Source organism: Chionomys nivalis, chromosome 24 (genome assembly GCF_950005125.1).
Source record: "Chionomys nivalis chromosome 24, mChiNiv1.1, whole genome shotgun sequence".
Lineage (NCBI taxonomy): Eukaryota > Metazoa > Chordata > Mammalia > Rodentia > Cricetidae > Chionomys > Chionomys nivalis.
Window position 1 is genome coordinate 31,746,538 of NC_080109.1, and position 8,758 is coordinate 31,755,295.

The window sequence follows — 8,758 nt, forward strand, 5'->3', positions numbered from 1 at the left end:
TGCCTGTCCTGGAACTCACTCTATAGACCAGGCTTGTTTTGAACCCAGAGAGCCACCTTCCTCTGCCCCTGAGTGCGGGGATTAAAGGTGTGTGCCACCACCACCTGGATGTGGATACCCTTGACCCTTGATACTTAAAGGAATGGACCCCCACCTCCTAATACAAGCTTCTAAACCAGCAGTCTTAGACAACCCCTAGGCTGTACCAAGAGACTCAGTCAAAGATTCCAGGTCTTGGAGTTTTTGTTTTCTTTCCCTCTTCTGGTCTAGAAGTTGATAAGTTTCTGAAGTCTGAATGCTGACTGGCCAAGAATTAACTATACAGAAACAAAGGAACAGATAAGAGCAATGTAACTGCAATTATTTGTTTGGAACTTTACTTATTTGCTTTTAAAATATTTTCATCGTTGTGTTGGGGGTGGTGTTTGTGCTATGGCATGAATGTGGAGGTCAGAGGACAACTTTTTGAAAGTCAAGACCTTCCCTCTTGCTCGAGGCAGGATTTCTCTTGTCTCTATCACTGTGTGGTAATTTTGCTCACATTTTCAGATGTCAACCATCCTCAGAGTATTACCTGCATAGAGTTTATTGGCCTTGTGGCCATGTCACCAAGGGAACATTAGTGTAGTCTAAAAAAGGCATTGAATATTAATTGGTTAACATCTTCCTATGTTTTTTTAAAAGAAAATATGACTGTAGCTGAGATTGTATTAAGAATACTTGGTAAATGTCTTTAAATTTCTTCCCATACACGTGGCAACCCCTCCCCAAATAGTTTGTTCCCTCTATCTACAATTTCCCTTAATTTCTTCCTAAATCCAGGGCATTGCATTGTTGATCCCATTTCATCCATCTTGTCATCTCTCCGGGTGGCTTTTGTGTGGTTACAATCTTTGATTACGTGAGCCTGGCAGCTATGGTGTTCTTCTTACTCTGAGCCCCAAATCTGAACAAGATCCTGGGGAATATGGAGGCCACAAAAGTAATTTTGCTTTAGAGACGGGGCAGAGAAGCAATAAGCGGTCCTCTACATGAGCATCTGTCTGCTCTACAGGTACTCCAATTATTTTCTCTGTCAAGTACAAGCCTGTCTGTGAACAAGTACTTGACTCCAATTCTGCCATGCAGTGGGGGAAAGTCTTCTAGTACTTGAGGGCAAGAGAAACAAAATTTGTGGTGCTTTGCACGCAGGGCTTGAAGACCACAAAGAGCCAAGTCCTTCATCTTTCTGGTTTTGGTTTGCGCTAACTTGCTCTCATTAGTACGTTTGAAGAACGGGGATGGAAAGGTAGGGAGAATGAAGACTGAGCCTTGCTTAGTGGAGGGCTGGGTTCTTTATTAACACAGCACTGCGGCAAGCCTGGCGAGGAACGGAGGCTTTGAAGCTAGCTAGCCACATGTAAGCGTGAATCTCCAATCACTCACTTCCTAGTGGAGTCTAACTTCTATCTTCTGCAAATGGAGACAAGAGACCACTGTGGGGACCAACAAAGACTTTCTATAAATGGCCTAGTGAAGTACCTGTCATCTATAGTCAATCATGGCATTTATAATAACATTAACAACAATATAAATGATGATAATAATATTTTTAAGGATAAAAGGAAGTTGGAGGATATCTACTTAAACTTCCTCTATTTGCGAAGTTCTAAAGTTAGCCTGAGTTCTGTGTTATACTGGCTTCACTTAAAACTCTGCATAGGGAAGGGCGTGGTGGCACATGCCTTTAATCCCAGTGCTCAGGAGGTAGAGGCAGGCAGATCCCTGTATTTAGAGGAGAACCTGGTCTATATAGTGTGTGTGCATGCGAGAGAGAGAGAGAGAGAGAGAGAGAGAGAGAGAGAGAGAGAGAATCTGACTCTGTTTGTATGTATGTGTTTGTGTAAGTGTGTGTTTGTGTGTGTGTGTGAGAGACTGACTTTGTATACATGTATGTGTGCATGTATGTGTGTGAGAAAGACTGAATCTGTATGTGCATGTATGTGTTTGTGTGTGTGAAAGAGAGAAACTCTGTGCATGCATGTGTATGTGTGTGATAAAAGGAATACTCAATAAATATCAGTAATATGAACATATCTAATTAAAAACTTCTCATATGTCAATGAAGGAGGGCCGTCAATAACCAAATAGTCCAGAATGTATATACTCTCCTGCTGGTGGTTGTAGTTGGCCTCCACTCTGCATGTGACTTACCCTTTCTTACCAGCTCCGCCCTGGTCTCCTCTTCATGACCACCAAGGAGAGCTAGAGGTTGGAGCTGAGTAGGCTCAGAATAGTATCGCCTTGATTTTGGCAACATGCATATTGTTTCTTCAGCTAACTCAGCATGCTGGAGATCATTTTAACAGCACAGTGTTATCATGTGGTTTCAGTAGAAAAAAAGACCCTATGTAAAAATAGCACCTTCTTCCTCAGCATGTCTGCTCCCTTTAATGAAAATAAGGCTTTCGCTTAGACTGAGCCAATGCCGTTATCAAGGCGTGAGCTAAAATCTCATCTGCTTCAAATGCTGCTAGCCAAATTCACTAACAGTGGTACTTACAGATACTGACAATAAGAAGGCCAGGGCGGTGAGAGCCATGAACGACGCAGGATAACTCCCATTCGACATGGCGTTCTTAAATGACAGTCTTCTCAAACGAGCCCCTGGAGGAAACCATCAGCGAGAAGAGGCCCGGCTGCTTCACACGAGTGTTTACAACAATATGAACAAACCGAAAAGGAACAAGAAGGAGTCAGTGCCGGTCATGGATGCCTCTCCAACCCAACTAAAAATAAAAAGATGAACTAATATCACTCTGCCCATATGGCAAGCTAACGGGTGGCTTCTTAGAGAACGGCTTTCATTCATTCTCACCAGCTTGTGCTCTATCGCATCATCTCCCGTTCTGGGATCTAGGACCTTCTGTGTACACTAATTAATGGGAAAATACAGCAGAGCAAAGGGAGCTTTATTTTACATGTTTAAGGAAAGCCTCAGATACACGTGTGAAAATTATCTCAGAAAACATAATATTAGAGACATGCCATGAAAGCAGAGGCTGCGACTCAGCAGTAGAACACTTGCCTAGCAAGCACAAGGCCCCGTGTTCAAATCCCCATGCTGGTAAAAAGGAGAACCAAGTCATTAGCACTCTCTTGGATTGTGTCCAAATCAAGCTCAATGAGCTGATTAATTGTGTTACCCAGACTCCCCTCAGGAGACAAGTTGGGCTATTAAGTTGGCTGTGAACATGCAATTTGACAAGTTCAGTCACGAGCACCCATTATTTTTACTGAATGAAAAGAACTCACAAAGTGAGAGGAATTGTCACTTTCCATACAAGAACTCTGCCCTGAAACAATAAATGTTCCAGGGAGCTTACTCGTGCTTCTAGAAACCTCTAGGCTCTTCGACCAGGATAAGGGAAGGAAGAGTCATAACTTTATTTTGTAACCCATTTTTTCCCAGAATTTTTCTTTTATGTGTATATGTGTGTGCCCATGGTGGCACACAACAACGGATCCTCCCGAACTGGAATTATAGGCAGCTGTGAACCACCTCGTGTGGGTGCTGGAAATTGGTCCTGAGTTCTTCTGCAAGAGTAGCAAGCAGTACTTTCAAATACAGAGCCGTCTCTCCACATCCCACGTCTCAGACTCTCCAAGAAGAGTGTTTCTGCTTTGCAAACCCAAGATACCTTGTTCAAGAGTCATTTGAGGCTTCCAGACACATCCTTAATCATTGCAACAAACAGGCATGTGTATACCTCGTCTTCCTGGGCATCACTACACCCTTCCCTGGGTTAATAGGCACGTACACACCCCATCTTCTTAGGCGTCCTTGTACCTTCATCAGGTTACCAGTGGCCCTCTGACATTCTAGCCCTACAGATTCCCTGTGAGCACCCATTGGTTCCACATATGTTATTTGAAAGCAATTCTAGAGAATGTTCATCCTCATCATCTAGGAGAGCATATTAAACATGCATTTAGCAAATATTCGACCTATACTGCCTCCTTCAATCTCCCTAACTCTTTCACGTGGAGGAAAATTAGACTCAAAGGACACAGGAAGTTCAAGGACACACCCAACCACACAATTCCGCCACTGTCTTCTCAGTACGCAATCAAGGTAATTTTCATCTGAACTCTAGATGAGGTAGTTGGGTATCTTCATTTGGGCCATCTGAAAGCTGGAGTCAAACTCAGAGAAGTCTAGAAACTGGATATGTGTCTGAAATTGTTTGCTAGGAAGTTTATTGTGAGCTGTGATAGCAAGGTTTTATGTCAGCTTTGACACACACTAGAGTCATTTTGGACATGAGAACTGCAATTACGAGCATGTCCTCACCAGACTGGCCTGTAGGCAAGCCTGTGGTACATCTTCTTGATTGATGATTGATGTGGGAGGGCCCAGCTCATTGTGGGTGGTGCCACCCCTGGGTTGGTATTCCCAGGTGCCGTAAGAAAAGCAGGCTGAGCAAGTAGGTAGTAGAAAGTCAGTAAGCAACATTTCACCATGGTCGCTGCTTCAGTTCCCGCCTTGAACTCCTGCCCTAGCTTCCCTGGATGTTGGACGACAGTTGCTTTGGTCATGCACGAGTCCTGTGCTTTATCACGGAAGGGAGAGCAGAACTCTGACAAGAGAACAGCCCGAGCGAGCAGTGGATGGGCAAGAGAGCCGAGAGTGGGGTCATGTGAGGGAAGACTGTGTGCGCTACCAACCTCAGGGCAAAGCTTCCGTTCCTGCCGCTGACCGAGATGCCTTTCATTCTAGGGATACAGCTAGGTAAGACAGTTAACTGGGGGAGTTTGAGCAGAAATCCGCTTGTAAGAGCTACAAAGTGACCACAGAGAAGGGACATTCACACATCGTACTTCCTGTCCCAGCCCCAGAGCCTAAGAAGGAGGGACTGGCCTGGTGGAAGATGACAGCTTGCTCCAACAGAAGCTACCTGAGGGGCCATCAACGCCTGCATGTGGGAAAGGAGAGAATCACTATTGTCAAGTTGTGGGTTCATCTCTTCTAGGAAGAACGGGACACAGAAACGGAGACCACGTTCAAGGACAAGAGGGTACTCTTTGGATCCCTTCTTCAGTAATTTTGTTCAAGATAGCATGTAGTCATCTTCACTTTTCTAATAAAGCTACTCTTAACCTGAAAACAAACAGACAAAATGGAATTACAAAGTGAATCCTGGACAAGGGAGTAGAGATGCTCTGCCTCAAGCCACCATTCCCCCCAGAGCGCGGATGGTGAGATGAGCTTTTGCTCTCTGGAGTGAATGAGATCAGCATCCAGGTTCCTAGTTGCACCCATACTGCGATGAGATGTGTGTGTCTGGATATGGTAGGCTGCAACAAGTGTGCACACCCTTGTGATGGTTGATGCGTAATCTCACTTGTCAAGTTGATTGCATATAGCACCCACTAAGAGATACACCTCTCCGTGTGCAGGCTTGCACAGGTATTTTCTGGAAGAATTAATTGAAGGGGAAAACCCATAATGGGCAGCTCCTTCGGGAGGCAGCCCGTCTCTGAAAAGTTCCAAGGGAAAGCAGTGCTGGCTTTGCCTGTCTGCTTTCACTTCTTGCTGGTGAGTGCACCTACTCTGTTGCTGCTTCGTAACCCAGCTTCTCGGGTCTTCCGATGTGGACTGAAGAGTAGCAGCTCTCCAGAATCCCTGAATCCATCAGTTCTAGATTGGGGCTGCTGAGCCGTCCAGCCTGATCCACTTAACATCTATGGTTTTTAGCCTCTCCAGAGTGCAGACAGCTACTGTTGAACCACCCAGTCAATATAACACACCCTTTGCTCTGACTCTGTAGATTTTCCCATTGAGACACGGTCTGTTTTTCCATTAAATTTGCCTTTAATGATGTCACTGACTTTGAATGTGGGAACATTAACAAATACAACACAAGCAGACGCTTTAAATTCTTGAAAATTATGCTGAAAAGATTGAAATTATTTGTTTACGTAAGTGCATACATGTACCACAGCATGTATGTGGAAGTCAGGGGACAGCTTGCCAGAGTTGGTTCTCTCCTTCTGCCATGTGGATCCTGGGGCTTGAACTCAGGACAGCAGGTTTGGCAGCCAGGGATTTTATCCACTGAGCCAGCTTGCCAGCCCAAGTGGTTTCAATGCTGTTTCACAGTGTGATTCGCTTTCTCTTGGCCACCTTTGCAACACCTTGCTTGTCTGCTAGGGCCTGGAAGAAGACGTGGGAGAGAGGACAAGCTCTTTCAGTTAAGACTCCACATATATGGGGGAGGAGCGCCCTTGCTGAACCTACTGGCCCAGGAGCATTTCCTACTGAGCCACCACCGGACAGTGAGAAATGTTCCTGTTTGTCGTCACAAGCCCCTGCCCTCTGGAGTTTCTGTAAAGGACAAGCTATTCAAGTGAGAGAGTCTGCCTTCCTGTGTCTCCTCTGTAGACAAGTGATTCTGAAGTAACAGGATGAGACCAGAGTGACGAGTGGCATGACATCATCTTAGAAAGCAGAGGACAAACCTGTGCCTTGTTGTCAACAGTGTGCTGTCCGTCTCACACGAGACCGCCAAAATCATAAGCACACAGCGTCCAGCTGGAGTGCAGATGGGCGCGGATACAAAAGACACCTGGACCCCAAAGAAATTCCCTGCCAGGGTCTCTGTGACTTATTTATGGCATATGCCCAGGGTTACTTCTCAACCTCTTTATATTTTAACTTGGTAATGGAGAACAACAGATCCAGATGGAGGCAGTTTTTAAGAGTTAGCCGATGCGATTTCCGTGGCAGCTGTCATCTCATGCAAAGGTTATGATAATCTGCTAGGAGAAACCTGCGGGTCAAGCAGAAAGCAGCACAGATGTTCCAGGTGATCTGTTAGGAGAACCACGACACAAGCAGAAAGCCGTGTGGACGGGCCTGTGGCTGAAAGGAGCCACCGCAGAGATTCTGGAAGGCAGGCCAGTTCCCACCTCTGAGTGCAGGAAGGATGGCCACAGGGGTACAAAGAAGCCCTGTGTATTTCACCAGCCCCTGAGGGCGTGCTATGCTGCTGCCCAGAAGTGGTCGATGATCCTTCCCAGCAAGGACTCTGCCATCAAGGATTGGGGAAATGATGTTCAATGAATTCTGTTTAATGAGGCCGAGCAGACAGGGACTCACTTTTTTTTTTTAACAGTTTCCATGAAAATGACTAAACATCTCAAAAGTTTAATGTTTAAAAATTCTAAGCCTCAGTTCCCTGGGAAACCATCTTTTTCTTTTCTGACAATGTAAATTGGTTGGGTTATTACTTTTGACACTGTAATGGATCCCAACAGTGTAACAGGACAATCATTTCCAGAGTAAATGGGAAGTAGCCAGGACTTGTTTATCATGGCAGTGGAATTGGTGTGTGTGTGTGTGTGTGTGTGTGTGTGTGTGTGTCTGTCTGTCTGTCTGTCTGTCTGTCCAAGTGCTGTACTGGTGTGATACTGCTTGTCATTCCTCAAACACCATCCACTCACCAAGCAGCTAGACTGGCTTGTTAGGGGGTCCCAAGGGTCTCCCCATCTCTGTCTCCCCCATCTAGGACTTACAAATGTGTACCATCATCCTCAGCCTTTCCTAGTGGCTGCTGGGGTTTGAACTGGGGTCTTCATGCTTAGGAAGTCATCACCTTGCTGACTGAGCCATCCTCCAGCCCCTTGACTATCCTACGAAACACATCTCAGCATCCTGTGGCCTCTGCAGTACTTGGCTCACTTTCTCCGGGCAGACACTGCCGTTCTTCTGGTTGCCCTTCCCCTCAGCCGGTCCTGGACTGACTTCTTCTCCTCTCAGTCCAGCCATCCCCGGCTTCAGATGGGTTTTCACGGAGCCCATCTGTGAGAAGCATTCACCTGTGCTTCCGGTGTGTCCTCCTCCATCCTCATCACACGTCCAACCAACACCATCATAGCTGATGCTTTTCCTTTACTAAGGGTCAGCATAGATGCTGTGTAGCTCCTTGTACAGGTACAGCGAGTCCTTGCTCACCTTTTGTTCCTCTTTGCTTATCATGGCATCTAAAAGGTGTGGTTTCAACCCACCTCTCCAAGGCTGCAGGCCTCTATCACTCAGCTTTCTAATCTAAGAACTATAGCACAGAGAGACTTGTGGGAGAGAGTATTGGATCTGGTGGACTAGTCCAGTGGTAGAACCGTTTTTCAATCCATGAAAGACTCTATGTTCACTGTCCAGTACATGCATCACACACACACACACAGGCACACATGCATACCACACACACGCACACACACACACACAAAGGCACACATGCACACATGCATATCACACACACACATGCACACATGCACATACACAGAAAGAGGTGGCATTGGTGTAAGTCCTGAGTCCTAGGTAGGCCTGGTTCTGCATTGTGATAACTGTGATAATTGACAACTGTTTGATCTCCCGAGGCCTCAGCACATTTATCTCTATAAGGAAATTATTCTGAGGGCTACTTTAGGGTTAATGTCACCATAAAGGTTAACTCATCGCAAAGGTTAATTCGTGTGTGTAAAGTACCCAGTATAGTTCTTGGCAAACAGATGATACTCAATAAATATTGACCCTCTTTCTTTTCTCCTTCCTCTGTAATTAATCTATGTCTAATTCAGGATATTGTGTTTTAGATATTGCTTGCTTTGAATGAAGGCCGTGTCTAACAAGACCTCCCAATCATTTTTATGGACTTCTCGCTTCTCACCAAGCATGTGGGTGAGGGAAGGGCCGAATCAGGGACCATCAGAACTGCTC

General features: G+C 45.6%; 1 non-coding gene across 1 annotated transcript; it reads left to right on the top strand.

Moving 5' to 3' along the window:
* Positions 1-4,830: 4,830 nt before the first annotated feature.
* On the top strand, positions 4,831-4,946 carry LOC130866143 (small nucleolar RNA SNORD22). Its single transcript, XR_009056318.1, has one exon. It is a non-coding gene; the product is annotated as a small nucleolar RNA SNORD22 (small nucleolar RNA).
* The last annotated feature ends 3,812 nt before the right edge of the window (positions 4,947-8,758 follow it).